The sequence below is a fragment of the Urocitellus parryii genome, chromosome 13 (assembly GCF_045843805.1).
Source record: "Urocitellus parryii isolate mUroPar1 chromosome 13, mUroPar1.hap1, whole genome shotgun sequence".
In the NCBI taxonomy this organism is placed as follows: domain Eukaryota; kingdom Metazoa; phylum Chordata; class Mammalia; order Rodentia; family Sciuridae; genus Urocitellus; species Urocitellus parryii.
In genome coordinates, this window is record NC_135543.1 from 57,470,537 (window position 1) to 57,489,308 (window position 18,772).

Sequence of the window (18,772 nt, forward strand, 5' to 3'; positions counted from 1 at the left end):
TTGTACCAAGGTCCACAACATTATTCACAGTAGCCAAAGGAAGGAATAATTCATGTGTACATCAAAGAGTAATGGATACATGAAATGTGATTTATACTGAACCTTAAAGACATGTGAAGTGAAATAAGCCAATATCAGAAAAGCAAATACCATGTGATTCCACTTTTGAAAGGTGTATAGAGTAGTACTATTCATAGAGACAGGAAGAATAATGATTGCCAGCGATTGCAGGGAGGGAAAGGCTGCAAGTGGTGTCTGATGGGTGCACAGTTTCAGTTGGGAAAGATGAAAAATTTTGGGAGATGGATGGTTGTGATGGTAGCACAACAGTGTGAATAGACTAATGCCACTGAATCATACACTTAAATCAGTGTGTGTGTATGTGTGCAGTGTCCTCAAGAAAATTTTTTTTAATGTATGTACCTTTATCATCAACAACTTTGATCATTGATCGTGCCAGTTATTTATTATCTCACCTCCAAGCCTCGTGACGTTGGGGCTGTGACATTGACCATGTTTGCAAAGCCCTCTTGTTCTCCTGGTTAAAATCTGCTGGTGGAAGAAACTCCAGAAATTTGGGAGGGAAGAAGAGACTTGCTTGCCATTTTGGCCCTAGAATCTAGCTTCTTGTGGAACCCCCAGCTCCATTCTTGCTGAGCATCTGGGCTCCTCACTATCTCACCCACTGGGCCATCCTAGCACCTCCTTAGTGTCCCCTTCTTAGTGTACTGTACCCCTTGACCCTGCCCCCTCAGTCTGAGCCCCCCTCTCCAGAAATGTGTTTCACAAGAGTCCTTTGAGCTCCAAAGTTTGACAGAACCTGGTCATTTTGTTCCCTGAGCCCTGGGGGTAGTAGCTGCTGCCTTAAGTTACTAATTGCTGTGTCACTTTGGCATTCCTTTTTTGTCAGCTTAGCATTTTGACACTTGTGCAACTAGTTCCCTGTATTGAATCCCTCTGTTTAAAAATACCTCACTGTGCCTGCTTCCTGGCACTTAGCAGGAGTGGCCTCAGAATACATACCCTTTAAAGAAGGTTTAGAAAAAAGTTATTTCCATGGGAATTTGAGGCTACTTCAGTAATTTAGCATCTATTTTATATTTACTGCTCAATCTTTGTTGCTGCATTTGTGCCTGTTAACTCTGTTATTTTTTTTTTTTTTTTATGTTGGGGGTGGAACATAGGGCCTCATACTTGCTAATCACCCGCTCTACACCCCAGCTAAAAGTTTTGGTGTTTAAAGCAGGTCTTTGCAAAAAGTGTCAGTGTGTTTTGTAGCTTTTAATTTTGATTAAATTTCTATTCTTGGTTGGCTTTGGGTTTTTTTCTTTAATGAGTTTCTCAGTCTTGTAACAATAAGACTAGGACTTTTTAAGTTTTCTGAATTATTATCCTCCATAGTGTTTTAGGGGCTGGTTATTCAAAATCCATTTTGACAGTGGTTCTCATGACTAGTTAGTGGCCTGTCTTCCCTACATGATGGATCAACAGGCCATCCATCATGTGATAAGTTGACATTTAGTTTAGTCTCTTGATTTTTTTTCTATTCTTTTTAGATATACATGACAGTAGAGTCTATTTTGACATTACTCCATACATGGAGTAAAACTTATTCTGATTAGGTTCCCATTCTTGTGGTTGTACATGATACGGAGTTGCACTGGTGGTGTATTCATATATGAACATAGGAAAGTTATGTCCAAACCATCTCTGCTCCCTTCCCTTCATTTCCCTTTGCCTAATCCAATGAACTTCTGTTCTTCCCTCCCCCACCTTATTGAATGTTAGCGTCTGCATATCAGAGAGAACATTTGACCTTTGCTTTGGGGGGATTGGCTTATTTTATTTAACATGATAGTCTGCAGTTTCATCCATTTACCGGCACATGCCACAATTTCATTCTTTATAGCTGAGTAATATTACATTGTGTGTGTATATACCCCATTTTCTTTACTCATTCATCTGTTAAAGGGCACCTAGGTTGGTTCTGTAGCTTAGCTATTGTGAATTGAGCTGCTATAAACATTGATGTGGTTACATCACTGTGGTATGTTGATTTTAAGTTCTCTGGGTATATACCAACAAGTAGGATAACTGGGTCAAAGGTCGATTCCATTCCAAGTTTTCAGGAGTCTCCATACTGCTTTCCAGAGTGGTTGCACCAATTTGCAATCGCACCAGCAATGTATGTGTGAACCTTTTTAGTGTCTTGATTTTTAACTATCCTTTTAAAAAGGATATCTTGCAGGCTGGCGTTGTGGCTCAAGTGGTAGAGCATTTGCCTAGCACATGTGAGGCACTGGGTTCAGTTCTCAGCAATGCATATAAGTAAATGAACAAAATAAAGGTCCATCAACAAGTAAAAATATATATTAAAACATTTTTTAGAAAGAGTATCTTCCATTTTTATAGCTCATTGCCTTAGTGTCTCATTTGATTCTCAACAGAAATATTTCTCTGAAATAAAATAAAGCCAGGCAGAAAATAAATGTTCAGTCATCCATGCAGGTGAAAAGGAAAGAAAGTACAATTAAGAATCACCTAACACCACAAGATCTGTAGACTGCTAGAGCCACAAAGTCATATTTATGAACTGTGAACTAGACATTCAACAGAGTTGGAGTTGGACTTTTACATGGACATTTGTGAATTTCTTATAAAGCAGAAGGGAATTGACAGGTTTATCTCTATGTGCTCATCCTCTCTCTTCCTCTTTTACACCTTCTGGATCTCTGAAATGCTGTTTTAAGTTGACAGGCAGCTCTATTTAAGAAATTGCTTAAACTTTTGAAATGTGAGGGATGCATATTTGTTGATGACACAGAAAATGAGGTTAGTCTTACTTGTGTCTAGCTGTAAAACAGGCTACCAAAAGCTAATTTTGTTTTACTTTAAATTTTTCACAAGTGACTTATATTCCCAGCGAGAAAGATTTTTGTTGTTGTTGTTTTGCTTTTTTGTTTTTGTTTTGGCACAAGGGATTAAATCCAGAGGCGCTTAACCACTGAGTCACATCCCCAGCCCTTTTTATATTTAAGTCAGTATCTCACTAAGTTGCTTACGGCCTCACTTAGTTGCTTATGGCCTCACTAAGTTGCTGAGGCTGGCTTTGAACTTGTGATCCTCTTGCCTCAGCCTTTGTAACTGCTGCATTACAGGCATGTACCACCGTGCCCAGCAAAAGCTCTTATCTTCTGTATTATTTGTGGCCTAGAATTTATAAATTAGGCCTGCAACCTGCAGTGAAGAATGGGTCAAAGGTTGGGGGTGTAGCTCAGTAGTAGAGCCAGTACTTAGCATGCACAAGCCCTGGGTTCTATACCCCAGAACTGGGAAAAAAAAAAAAAAAGTCACAATATGGTCCACTGCACACTGTAGTCAACAGAGTTGAAATTTACTGTGCAGTTGTGCTATCCAGGGCTCACTGAGCTTGAGCTTGGGTGCCCTTAAGGAGATCATCAAGTGCAAGAGACAGATCCACAACTGGAATAATACAAGGCAGAGCTTCCATTATTCATTATTCACAAAGACTTGAGGATACACAGAGGAGTGAGAAGTTATGGCCAGCGGAAAGGTTGGGGAGCATTCCTTGTTAACCTTTAGGATGAGCAGACTACCAACCAGTGACAAAACAGATTCAAGGGATGGTATGCTCAAAATCTGTTAATTTGGAACTTGAGGGAACATTTGGAAAAAGAATGTACATAGTAAAACATGTACTGCTCTATCAGTTATAATTTCTTAAACACTTGATTGCCCCTTATAAATGATTAAACCTGTTTTCAGGATAAAGAAACATTTTCTACAAATGCAGCTCAACTGTCAGCACACACACAAAATCTAAAGCATATTTCATTCAAGTATCTCAACAAGTATCATTGAAAGGATTCTACATTTCTGCCTTGGTGTTTTTAGTAAGGGCAAGCTGATGGACTTGATCCATCTGTGGACCCATAGGTGCAAATTATAACCCTGTATAGACAAACTGGGAAGAGGGTAACCCAGCCCAAATCTATCTGCTATTGGCAAAAAGTACCCTCTGTGCATGCCTAGTGAGGTGGGACATTTCCCACAGCACACCATGCAGAAAGTTTAGAGGCTAATTCAGTCCCCACAACCACCAGGCAGGTAGCAAGTAGCATGAATATCCCCATTTCTCAGATGAGGAAGTCAGTTCCCAAAAGATTATAACACAGTCAAGTGGTCAAGATTCAAACCTACACCATCTGGCTGTAGAGACCACATTTCTGACCACTGGGCTTCACTATGCTTATGAAATAGTCTTACTGTGAGCTAGCTAGGAACTGAGGGCTATTTCAGGGGCCCTAGGCCCATAAGGCTCTCTGGCATACAGTGCTGTAGAGACAGCTTATCCCCTGGGTTTAGCACTAACAGGTTGTTGGTGATTTTGGCAGAAGTTTTTTCTAGAGTTGTAGTTGGGTGTCAGACTGCAGTGAACAGTGAGAAATGAATTTGAGGTGTGGGAGTAGAATGTGAATGGGTCACCAAGGAGAGAGGTCAGGGTTTCAGCTGGGGACAACTCTGCCAACTTGTAGCAATCTGAGCTAATGTAGGTCAAGGGGAAAGGGCCAGCAGAAAAGGAGAACTTGAACATGCAGGAGAGGGTGAGTTTGGGTGGACTCTGGCCCCCAAGGTTGTAAGAGGGGATTTTCATTCACTGGACACTTAGGACAAGAGGCAGGTCATCTGTGAGGCATGGCTTGAGAAAGTGCTGGTGTAATAGCATTGACGTTGGAATGAGTATTAACTACAGACCTTATTCCAGTCCTGCTAGTCAAATTCTTTATTGTTTTTGTTTGTTTGCAGTGCTAGGGAATGGAACCTAGGATCTTGCCCATTGTAGGCAAGCTCTCTTAACACTAAGCTTCCTCTCCAGCCAACCTTTTTTAAAAAATAAAATAATAATAAACAATCATGCTCTCTTTCCAGATTTCTTTTTTGGCTTCTGTGGCTCGTAAGGTTAGTGGCTTCAGAATACTCTAGGCATCCCTTTCTCTGTTTGCCTTATGTTCCCAGGGAGGAGGAACTTTGTTGGCTTCTATTCAACAGTTGCTTCCTGGCTTCTTTCATTTTGCTCTAGTATACCTGCTTCCGTGTGTTTCTAGGAGGCTGTACCTTTCTACAGCCATAGAGTGCTGGTGACAGTTATGTACCACCATGATAACTCCACCCTTTTGCCTCTGACAGTTTATTGGTTGAGGAGGGTCATGTGACCTGACCACAGGTCACCAACAAGAAGGAGTTCAAGCCTGCTGGGGGGATTTTGCAAAAGGCTTTTCTTCTTGAAGACATATACATATGTCTTTTTCTTTGCTTCTTTTAGAAGTGTCATAGGCTCGGAAATGCAGCAGCCATCTTAGAACTATCAAGGAATTCTGCCTTAAAAGTCAAAATATAGGGCTGGGGATGTGGCTCAAGCGGTAGCGCGCTCGCCTGGCATGCGTGCGGCCCGGGTTCGATCCTCAGCACCACATACCAACAAAGATGTTGTGTCCGCCGAGAACTAAAAAATAAATATTTAAAAAAAAAAAAGTCAAAATATAGAGGACAGTAGATGAGAGAAATGGAACAAATCCAGGCCCTTTCATTTTAGAGTCACCGTGTTAGCCAGTCACAAGTCTCTGGTTTTCTTTCTTTCCTTCCCCCTGGCCCCTACTTTGGTGCTGGGCATTGAACCCAAGTGTGCTTTACTATGGAGCTACATCCCCCCTCCCCCAGTCCTTTTTCATTTTGAGATAGGACCTAAGTTGCTGAGGCTACCTGGAACTTAAAATCCTCCTGACTTGAATCTCCCAAGGCTGGAATTAAAGGTGAGCACCACCATGCCTGACAAAGCCTTTGATTTTTTAACTAGGCAAGATGATGTCCATTTATACTGCTTTTGTTGGGGATGTTTTACCTGTTCATTAACAAGTAAAAGCATCCCTGCCACCATCCCAGGGTTCCATCCTCAGCCCAGTGCTCAGTGCAGTCACTCACCCTTATCTATGGCCCAACCTCCACCTATATGCCATGACTTCCAATCTTTAGCATACACCACTCCCAAGCTCCAATATGCAGATCAAGCCACCTACTGGCCTCTTCACCTTGATTTGCCACAGACATTGTAACATCACCTGCCATTAATTTAAAAGATGTTATGTCCCATTGGTGAACCATCCTTTCCAGCTTGTCCTTCTCTATTCAAATCTCATGAAAGGAACCATCATCCACCCAGTGTCCCAAAACTGAAACTTGAAAATGATCCTAGACCTGTCCCTCGTTATTCTCTATATGCAGCTGATCTTCAAGCCCCACTTAATAAAACTCTCTTCTCTCCAACTTTGTGCATTATTCAAAGCCCTGTTGTTCCTCATTTGCATTCTTGCAAGAATCATTGATTTGAGCATGTATTCTGTTCTCCCTGACTACATAAATGTTCCCAAGCTTACTGTGATTTTTTTTTTTTTTTTTTTTTTTTTAGAGAGAGAGAATTTTTTTAATATTTATTTTTTAGTTTTCGGTGGACACAACATCTTTGTTTGTATGTGGTACTGAGGATCGAACTCGGGCTGCACGGAATGCCAGGTGAGCGCGCTACCCCTTGAGCCATATCCCCAGCCCTTACTGTGATTTATTTTAAATGTCTTTTTCTCATCGAAACACATTCAGAAATCCCAGTTACTCTGGAGCACTTTCCTCAAATGGAGAGATTTTGTCCCAACTCTACACAGGATTTGGAAATAGCCCTTCTAAATACTTAGACAAGGCATTACTTTGTCTATTTAACTTGAGTCTAGGATACTAAAAAACTTCTCCAAATCTGCACTAGCAAGGAGCAGAACTCAGAGCTCCAGGTCCTTAAACTCCTTATTGTCTTCTCTCAGTCTCTGGAAAGATTTACTAGCCCTGACTTAACTATATGGTAACATGTTTCTTGTGATAATCATTCAGTGGGCCCAAATCTTGTGCTCTTAATAGCAGTTTCATTTGTTAAAAAAGACAGACTTGTGTTGCATAAAAAAACAAGACCTAACTGTATTCCATCTACAACAAACTCACCCTAAATATAAGAACAAAAAGTTGTAAAATGATGGAAAAGATGTATCATGAAGACACTAATTTTTTAAAAAGCTGCAGTGGTTACATTATTATCAGATGAAGTCAGTTTCAGAACAAGAAACGGCAGGAAAAAAAGAGTGGTATACAATAATATGAGTCAATTTACTAGAAAGAAACATTCTTAAATGTACATGCATCTAAAAACAGAACTTCAAAACACGTAAAGCAAAACTTGATAAAACTGAAAGGAGAAATAGAGCCACAATGACAGTTGGGAGATTTCAATTCTGTCTCAGTCATCAATGGAATAAGTTAGGTAGACAATCAGTGAGGCTATAAGAGACCTAATGGACTTAATTGACCTAACTGAATCCTATCCTGTCTGATCCTATCCTATCCTTATAAAATACATATAAAACATTCACCACGATAGATCATATACTGGGCCATAAAAACAGATAAATGTTTTTAAAGGAATGAAAATGCAAATAAACATCAAAATTTGTGGGTGTATCTATAGTGCACAGAAGAAAATTTATAGCATTGAGTGCTTATATTAAAAAAGGAAAAAAGTCTTAGATAAGTGATTGAAGTTTTCCCTTTAAGAAAGTAGGAAAAGAATTGTAAGTTAAACTCAGTGCAGCAGAAAGAAAGAAATAATAAAGATGAAGTATGAATCAATGAAATTAAGAAAATAAAAATACTAGATGAAAGCCAATAAACCAAAATCTGTATCCATTCAGCTCAACAACAACAACAAAAGGAAAACCCCATTATCAAATGGATAAAGAACTTGAATAGATATCTCTCCAAAGGAAACACACACATGTCCAACAAGCACATGAAAAGATGCTCAAAAATCAATAATTAGGGAAATGCAAGTCAAAACCACAGTAGGATACCACTTCACACTCATGAGAGTAGGTATTATCAAAAGCTACCAAAACAAACAAAAGAAGAAAAAAAAAACAGAAAATCGCAGGTGTTAGTGAGGATGTGGAGAAATTGGAGTCCTTATGCATCTCTGGTAGGAATGTAAAATAATGCAGCCATTGTGGAAAACAGTATTGTGATTCCTCAAAAAAATTAAACTTAGAATGACCATATTATTCAAACTTAAAAAGGAAGGAAATTCTGTTCCATATTACAACATGAATGAACTTCACATTATGTTAAATGAAATAAGCCAGTCACAAAAAGACAAATGATGTATGCCACTGATATGAGGAACTTGGGGTAGTCAAATTCTTAGATTTAGAAAATTCTGCCAGGAGCTGGGGAGAAAATGAATGGGCAGTCACAGAATACAAGGTCAACATACAAAAATTGATTGTATTATTATATAATAGCAAGAAATATTTGAAGATTAAATGTCCTTAAAGTAACATTTAAATAGCCCCTCCTTTGAAAAGTCCTCAAAGTTCTTAGTACAAATCTAATAAAATATGGGCAAGAACTATATACTGAAAACCATAAATCTTTTTTTTTTTAAAGAGAGAGAGAGAGAGAAGGAGAATTTTTTAATATTTATTTCCTTTATTTTTTGGCGGACACAACATCTTTGTTTGTATATGGTGCTGAGGATCGAACCCGGGCCGCACGCATGCCAGGCGAGCGCGCTACCGCTTGAGCCACATCCCCAGCCCCCATAAATCTTGATATGAGAAAAAAAGACCTAAAAAAATGGAAAGAGATACTGTTTTTCATGAATTTGTAAGGCTCAGGTTTATTAAGGTGTCCATCCCCTCCAGTCTTTTATATCTATTCATTTTCAATCCTATCAAAACTTCTGCAGAATTTTTTTGTAGAAATCGATAAGCTAATTCTAAACTTTATATGTAAAAGCAAATGAACTAGCATAGCTGGAGTCATTTTGAACAACAAAGTTTGAAGAGCCCCACTATTGCACCTGATTTCAACACTTAACTGTAAATCTACAGTAATGAAGACATGGTGGAAAAGAAATACATGTATAGACAAGTTGAGCCAAATAGAGTCAAGAAATAGACCCACACATACATGGTTAACTGATTTTTAACAAATGTGAAAAGAGGCAGTTCAGGGGAGAAAGGATACTTCTTTCAATGACTGGTGCTGGAATAATAATCCATATACAAAAAAAATGCACTTCAATTCATATTTCTTACCCTATACAAAAACTATTTCAATGTCACACAGTTTCACATAGATCTGGGCAATTTTTACATTTTTATGTATCAGTTTAAAAAAACAAATTTAAAAACTAACACAAAATAGATCATAAACCCAATGTGATACCTAAAACTAAAATCTTCTAGAAGAAAACATAAGGGGATATCTATTAGCAAGCTCCTAACCCCTCATATCTGTGAGATAAGATTATGGAATTATTGTAAAAAGAAATGAGAAAGCTCAATGAAGGTGGCTAACATTAACAGTCCCTGTTTGTCTCATAAATATTGGTTGCTTTGTCATGGCCTTCTCCCCCACCTCATGATGGATCCTAAAATAATTTATTACAGCTAATTTTTACAAAAGCCAATTGAAGCATTAAGTGTCCATAAATGAACTGAACACCAAGACCTGGGTGGCCATCCATTCAGTAGAGAATTTTCATTAGGTTTCTTATTTCCCACCAGAAATGAAGGCAGCCCTGCCATCTGCTCAGTGCTTTTGAAACACAGGGACTGCTCAGTGCCTGAGATTGAGTACATTCCAAGTCTCAGAAACTGAATACAGTCATCAGAACTTAACTGCTTGATTTTATCAGAAACTCTATGACACATAGTTCAAAGTCATACTCTTGACCTTTCTTTAGCATTGTTTCCCAGGTGAGACAGCTCATATGAGAGGTGGATGAAGAACCCCTGATCTTGGCTCCCAGGGATGGTCTTCATTGGGCTGTTGACACATGCCTTCATCTGACATAGAACAACCTGTGGAAAACTCTTGTAGAATCCATTATTAAACTTAGTGAAAGTATGTTGTTGAATACACTGTAAACCTGAATTTAAGTTTATTTAAACTATACAGACCCCAAAAAATCAAATACCTTCCCTGCCATCAGCTCTGAAGAGCTGCTGCAATAATGCAAAATTTCCACTAGGAGGAGCCAGAGCACCAATGACAATATTACAAGTTTGCCTCCTTTCTAGATTGTAAAATGTGTTCCAGTATGTATAAAACATATGTAACTAAAAGCTATCAGTTAAATATTTGGTGTAATTTAGAATGGGCATATAAAATTTTAAAATTACACTCTACATTTTGACAATAATTTCAAAACTGAAGAATCCAGTTTCAACCCAAGAGAGTTTTCCTAAATAGAAAGCCGACAGGGCCCTGAGTGGTAGCACATGCCTGTAATCCCAGTGGCTCTGGAGGCTGAGGCAGGAAGATCACAAGTTCAAAACCAGCCTCAGCAAAAGCAAGGAGCTAAGCAATTCAAGTGAGACTCTGTCTCTAAGTGAAATACAAAACAGGGCTGGGGATGTGGCTCAGTGGCCGAGTGCCCCTGAGTTCAATCCCTCATACCCACCCCACCCAACCCCCCCAAAAAAAACCTGACATGAAAGTGTTAGAAGTGGAAAGTGTACATTTGGGAAAGTGGGAAGTGTACATTCGGGAAGTAGAAAGTGTTCAATTGGGTTTTTTGGTGTTAGTTTTAGGCCTTCCCTATGCTCTCCAGGCTAGTTTCAAACTCCTGGACTTGAGTGATCTTCCTGCCTTAACTCCTGAGTGCTGAAACTACAAGGGTACACCCTCCACACCTGGTTTTGTTTTATTTTTCTCTTTTTGGTACCAGGAATTGAACCCAGGGACACATAACCACTGAGCCACATCACCAGCTCACTTTATTTTCTACTTTGAGACAGGGTCTCCTTAAGTTGCTCGTTAAGTTGCTCGTTAATTGCTGAGGCTGGCTTTAAACTTGTGATCCTCCTGCCTCAGCCTCCTGAGCCACTGGGGTTACAGTGTGTACCACCCCAGCCGGCATACCTGGCAAGTTTTAAAGTTAATTCTTTGAGACATAGCTCAGAGGCATTCTCTGTGATTTTCTCCCTGACACTCTTTCTGCACAGAACCATTATGCATACATGAGACCCGGAGTTCAATCCCCAGTATGGCAAAACATAATGATTCTTTGGGTAAAATGTATTGTTTGCTTGTTTTCTGGGTGCAAAGAAAGAAAAAGCTGTATTTTATTCACTAAACCTACCTGGTATTTATTTGCCTTTAAATGTTAGTCATAAACCACACTCAAAGATCAGGACTCTTGAGCATGCATATCTAGCAGGAGCAAGACAGAAAGACGGTGGAGCCCTGGTAGTGATGCCACAGGGAGGGAGGTGATAAATCCCAGAAGTCAGAACTGAGAGGAAGAAAGGAACTGAATGGCTTGTCCCTGTAACCCTGGGGAAGCAGTTTAATGAGGAAACAACACCCTCAGGTGCAGTGTGAGAAACAAAGAAGTTGGAATTAAAAAGCTTTTCTGAGAAGAAAAATGGAGGAGAAGCATCAGATGAATGCTATAGATTTTGTAAACGTGAAACCTGGGCAGTGACACCATGGAATTATAATCCTACTTTCACCAACTAGAAGCAAAGCATGACTTTAATATGATTCTAGTTAAGTAATGATTAGGTTTCTCTCCTAGGCAAGGGGGTTAAGCAGACACAGAGTTTGGAGCAATAGGTGCCAAATAGGAGTCTATGAGACCAAGGTCATTTTCTCCTGGCCTCTTAGATAAGGAGCCATCAGTAGGGCCTTCCGTGAGGCAGTCAGTCCTGAAGGAGTTCTGGTTTAGTTCTGTTCTCTTTTGGTGATTCTGATTGCAGAATAACTTACCTAAAGAAAAGGACTCTAATTATGAGCTGTACATGTTCAGTTTTTCTCAGAGTGACCAGACCTGTTCCCCCAATAAGAGCGAGCTGCATTAAAGCCTCAGAAGTTCCCTCCTACACGATTTGTCAATTTCTCACTCCACAAATCAGCTTATTGGGGTTTGAACTATATACAAGATACACATTTAAAGGGCTCTTCTGTGCCTGCTTCTCTAACTTGACGTGGTGTTTGTGACCTTTACCCAGGTTGTTGAGGGAGGTTGAGGTTCAGCTTTGTTGTGCATAGTATTCCACCAGAACTTTTCCATTTTGGGTACTCTCCGTTCTATGTTGGGGTTGTTTATGGATGATATGAACATTCTGCTTCTTTCTTTGGGTGAACATTGGTATACATCTCTGTTAGGTATTTCCTGGGAGTAGAGCTCTAGGTCATAGAAGATGTAGGTTCAGGTATTCCATAATAAAATAATAAATTATCCAAATGACTAAATATTTAAATTGTTGAAATAATATAATGAATATTTAAATTCTCTCAATTATCTAAAAAATCAAATTACCATTTAAATACTAAAAGAATATTCAAAATGTTTGGATAAATAAGTAAATATAATTATTTGTTATAATTTTATTAATATAATTTCTTAACAACTTGAAACTTCCCATTTTTTCCCTTTTATCCATTCTGATGGGTATGTGGTGGTATTCCATTGTGGTTTAATATTTTCTTTCTATCCTTTGCCCATATTCCTGCTGAGTTGTTTGCTTTCTCCTTATTAATTTGTAGGAACTCTTCACATATACTGATACTCTCCCAAAACATTTTTACAGAGCTATAAATGCTAATGCATGATGCCAGGAAAACCCAATGGTTTTGTGCAGACAGACTCTCAGGGAGAAAATAATAGAGAATGAGCCCTCAGTCAATGGCAAGTGGGCTTCCCTGGACTGTGACTGAAAAAGACCAGCAGATACTGACACCATTGCTAGGAGGAATTCCAAGAAGCAAGGGCAAAAGTTAAACTCCATCAAAAGAATATCTGACTTAGTGCTTTATGGGACAACTTTTGAAGCATCTTCCAAAGAAAGCTTTGGAGAGCAAATTCTAGAATGGAGCATTTCTTCGAATTGAATCGGTATTCAAATTAGCATTTATATACTTAAAGAATTTGAATGTTAAGATAATTCAGATATATTTCAACACTGTATTATTTCAATAATTTACATATTCAGTCATTTGAACCATTATAATTATTTTATTATAAAATAACAAATTATTTTAATATTAAATAGTTTCAGCTTAATTATAGAACTACTAGCATACACTGGTACCAATATTGTGGGAACCTTACTTGTCAGTGTCTATTAAACCTGAATCTACATATTTATGACCCAGAGCTCTACTCCTAGAAAATATCCAACATGATTGATCAGCTTAGCAAGAAGGGTTCAGATATGGATAATGACTTCCTATAAAATGAGTCCCACCTGGCACTCAACACCATCTTGGCATGGCTTCTATGTTGGAAACAATCACTGTGATTCAGCTCGCTCTTCACGCTGGTGAATTTATAAAGAAAGTAAGTATCGGCCATTATTGCCGAGAGTTAGGGCTTTTCCATTTAGCCTGTGTGATATACTCAAGAAAGCTGGAGGTTTTCTTAAGTGGTGACCCCTCTGACTCAGGTTTCAATGCCTGTGTTTGTAGCTCCTGGGAGGCTGTCCCATGAGTCCTCTTACTCACAGCCATGGAAGAGTCAAGGACAGGGCAGTTACTCACCTGAGTGGTCCCTGGAAGATCTTCTCTCCCCAAGTGGGTAAGACAGCAGTGTAGAGAATAGATTTCATGAGAACCACTGGCACCCCAAGATCAGTCTAACCTGCTCTAAACTAGCCCAGCACAAACTAGTTTTGCATTTTGTGTCCGGCATAATTTGTGATGACTATCTGAAACTGCCACATGAATTACATACATGTCACATTCCAAGAAAGGTCTCATTTCCCAGGAAGAAATACTTAAAATTCAAGACAGTACAAGATCTCTAGCCAAACCCCAGCCGGAGATATAAAACTGTCGGTGTGCTCCAGGCTGCTGGGCACTGCACTATCTATGCTATTTCCAACACAAGCCTGGCTTTGTCATCCACAAGGTCACTCCCTGTGCCTCACTGGCCACTCTCTGCCCTGAGGCTACAGGCAGAGGCAGCCAGGGCCTTCTCTTTCATTTCCTTTCTCTCCTTGACTCTAAGGATCCAGGTTGCTCCTTTCTTTTTTTAACCTTTCCTCCTTGGGCAGGATTTGAAAGTCCTCCAGGATGTTTTTTTCTTCCCTTCCCATGCCTTTATTTATTTTTTTTTAATATTTATTTATTTATTTTAGTTCTCGGCGGACACAACATCTTTGTTGGTATGTGGTGCTGAGGATCGAACCCGGGCCGCACGCATGCCAGGCGAGCGCGCTACCGCTTGAGCCACATCCCCAGCCCCCCATGCCTTTATTTTAAATGTCCAGCAGCTGGTTCCTTTCAGATTTTGACAATTACCTTTCCTTGTCTCTACCTTGATGCAGTTTTCTTTATCATCATCATCATTATCATCACCATTTATGATTTTTTCCTTCATTTTTAGAAAAAACAAATTCAGTAAATCCTGCATATGCTGGAAATTGTCTCCTGAACCCGGAGCCCACCACACTCCCCTCCCCCATGCAAGTTTAGCAGCTGCTTGGCCTTCCCCCTCTTCAGGTCCCCATCCTCCCTGTCCCTGGAGGCTGTCCTGTTACTATGGCAACGAGCAACCTTCCAAATCAGGGAACTGGGGCTGCTTGCTGGGGCTTTGGGAGTTGGTCCAGCCAGTCAATCTCCCTTACCCCTACATGAATCGTCCCATCCTGTGCCCTCTCAGTCCTAGAAGGATCCTGCCAGCTGTCTTCCTTCATTTGTCTGGCCAGTTACTTATGGGGGTGAAGTTAATGCCCAGGTGAGGGTCAACAGAAAGCTCTATTTATTTTCCCTGTGGAAAACACAGTATCATTCTGTCCTTGCTGTAACTCCGTTTGAAAGTCAGGAATAAATGTCTCTTCAGCTGAAATGATGGCCCCATTTGGTCTTGGTGTCTTAATGAGGAATCTGGCTGGCAGCAGAGGCCAGAGAAAGACTCTAAGAAATTGGAGGGGGAAAAACCTAGACAGATTTTATACCTCAGTTGCTAAGGCAGCTTTTATGGTCCATCTTCAACTATACGAGTAGCTCCCTGTCCTAGGAAGGGTTTCTATGAAGCCCCTGTGGAATTTCTCTCTCCGACTTGTCTCTGTAAATCCAGCTTGAACACAACACCCTGGGCTCACAATCATTTATAAGCTACTTTATAACAAAGAGTCTCAGGCTCCAGGACAGACAGCTCCCACAAGGAGGGTGGGGCAGGAGCCGGAGCTCAGCTGCGGGTGGGGACACACCACCAGCAGCCAAACTGCACTTGTCCTTAATGACTCAGCCTCTGAGCAGCTGCCAGCATCCAGGCCTCAAGGTCAGATCTCCATTGACTAGTTAGTGGTCTGGGCACCTACAGATCACCAAGTTCAAAAGGATAGTAAAGCCCAGTGTGATGGCTCATGCTTGTAGGTCCAGCTACTGAGAGGGTGAGGCAGGGTAACTTAGCAAGACCTGGACTCCAAATAACAAAAAAAAAAAAAAAAAATGAAAAGGACTAGTGATGTCACTCAGGGGTAATCTGTCCCTGGGTTCAATCCCAGTGCTGGGGGGAGGGGGATAAAACCACCATCACCCAGAACAGCGGAATGTCCAGGGAAAATGCCCTGGACTAGAGTGGATTTCTATTTCATTTTTAAGTTTGAAAAATTCTCTGAATTCCTGAGACCTCCCTTTTGTCTCACCTATAAAATGAAATCCTGAGGAAGAGGAGAGAGCATGCCTGACAGGTTTCCAGGACAAATACCAGTCAAGAATGTTCTGATTTCCATCATTTGGTTCCCCAAAGAAGGGCCCGTTCCTGGGATCCAGGCTGACCGCAGGACAGCTGCCTGCACACAGCTTCCCATGCACTGGCACCCCTGTTCAGCATCTTCCCCACCCTCCCTCAGGTAACCAGCAGCCTCTTTTCTCCGAGAAACTGGAGCAGCCCTCTGGCTTTCAAGGATTTATTATTGGGCATTTGGAAGTTCTTCCAAGATGACTCAAGTGTCGGGAAAGGACGACATGTGACTTTGTAGGGTTGGAACTGGAGCCCCAGGCTCTGGGTGTTGCTGAGAGTGCTTTACAGCCCTTCACCTCCTAAGAGCTCACTGTGAGTCTGGCAGGTGTCACTAGCCCTGTGGGGAGGAGTCATCACCCCACTTCACAGAGAAGGACACTCAGAACGAATTTGACCAGAGCCTCCTGGTGACAGTAAGCCCAGATCCTCTCCTCTCTCCTCCCTCCAGCCTCTGAGGGCTGGCATGTTCCTTTAAGTGTCAGCTCAAATGATAGTCTCTATGATGCTTTCCTTGTTTTTGTTTTTGTTTTTAGTGCAGAGATCAAATCCAGGGCCTCCCTCCCTGGTGCTAAGCAATTACCTACCACTGAGCTACAATCCCAGTCCACTTTCCTCATTTTAAAATTTATATTATTTCCTATCCAGCATTTGGTTTTAGCACTTAGCACTTCTGTGAAAGCATATTCTATTTTGAACAGTTCTTCCTTCCCTTCCAAAGGTGCCACCTGATTTCCCTTACCACAAACTACTTATGCAGTTTTTAAGTATTTTACAAATGGACATCCAAGGTATCCTATTGTAGGGAATTTACAAAACACTAGCCAGCTGTGTTTCTATCTGTTCTTGCGATGAAGGCTGCCCATTCAGAGCCTAATCTTCCTGTAACCACTTTTGTAAAAAGAAGGATCTTTTTTAAAAAGTTTGGGGGTGCTGGGGTTGTGGCTCAGTGGTAGAGCAGTTGCCTTGCACACATGAGGCACTGGGTTCGATCCTCAGTTCCACATAAAAATAAATAAATAAAATAAAGATATTGTTCATCTACAACTAAAAAAATTTTTTAAAGAAAAAAAAAAAAAAAGCTCGGATGTAGCTCAATAGTAGAGCACTTGCCTAGCTTGCCCGTAGACCCTATATTAAATCCCCAGCACCAAACAAAGGAAAAAAAAATTTTTTTCCAACCAAATGTCTAACTGGGAACTTTGGCATATTCATATGGGTCTCTCTGACCTTGGCTTCCAGCTGTCTGAGATTCTACATGACTTCCTGGTTGATTCTTTTGAATATTATGAGACCTATATATGCCAAGGAAAAAATCCATAGGTGGGGCTGAGGTTGTGGCTCAATGGTAGAGTGCTTGCTTAGCATGTATGAGGCACTGGGTTCAATTCTCAGCACCTCATATAAACAAGCAAATAAAATAAAGATCCTTCAACAACTAATAAACATATTTTTTAAAAATCCATATGTGAAAATTCATACAAAATAATGTTGGTTAATCATGGTCATTACAAAATGATAGCAGTTCCTTGATTTGCAAAATCATTATCAAGTTGCTTTTAATAGTAAGCTTCTTTCTGTGTTTTAAAATATGTGATCCAAATGGATTAAATGACTTTTCAGGAACATAATCATTGCTATATTGATGCATATTGATAGGACCATATTTCTGTTTTCACTCTTTCATTTATTTGTCCATCCTCACAGGAGTGGAAAGAACTCTGTGAAAGGAGACTTTCTGTTAATGTGGTTTTCTTGACTCAGTTGGCTGGTGAAGAAGGCTACTTGGGACATGAGTTATAATTACTTCTTGGTCTGTCTCCCCAAGTAGACTGGGAAATGCTTTGAGGTCAAGATATTGTTGTTTTGTGTTTTTTTGTTTTTTGGGTTTTTTTTAAAGAGGGACTGACCCACAGCAAACATGCAATGAATGAATTTTGACAAACCAAATTTGTCTGCCAAGAAAGGAAGGAAAGAAGCAAGAAGGAAGGAAGGAAGGAAGAAAGAAAGAAAGATTTTGTTTATCAGTGATGTGATCACACAAGCACATGGGTGGATGCATTTAAACCACAAACTTACAGAGTTTATTCAGGAATTGCTGCTTCTCTATAATCCTAATACAAACAGAAGTCTTTACACTCAAAGAAACTTCCTTGGCAAGATACAAAGTGCACTTAGCATTTAATTGCCATCTAAGAAGCAAATGTAACTCTTGTGAAAACACAAATTACATGATTGCCTCTTCTTTTGCCTAATAATACAAATGAAATAGATGGTGAACAATCGAACTTGCAATTCATATAGCATTGATTGGAAGAAGGATTAGGAAGCTAGAGAACAGGTGGACCAGAATGTGGTTCACAATTCTCAGTGGACGCCGAAGGTCAGTCTTTAATAGTTAAGAGACTTAGTTGGTTCAAGGCTGGGGCTCATTTAAATTTTTTCCCTCCCTTCTCCATTTGAATTTTACCCAAGAAAACAGCACAGCCTGTTGCCTAGGTAACTGGCTGTCCTGCTGCCTGGCACACTTTGAAAACCACACCCTCTCTCCTGACAGATTTGCATTTGCAGCTGGCTCTGGATGACCTTGTGGGAATGAAAGCTAATCGGATCTGTGATGAATGAGGGTGCTGGGGCCCTCCCTATCCACCTGATATGCTGAGAATAGGGCTCTAGGAGGCCCAGCATCTGCTTCTACAAGGAGCCTGTTTAAGCTGTTACTCACGCCCACTTTGTCCTTTAAGAAGGCTGGAAAATGTTTTTGTTTTAAAAGTGATAATAGTAGCCATAACAATGCATTCGGGGTTGTCACTTCATGCAAAGCCCTTTGGATTCTAACTTTGACCACATTTTCTTTTTACAATGTTTCCAAAGAACCTGTAGGTTAGCATTGAACTTGAGACT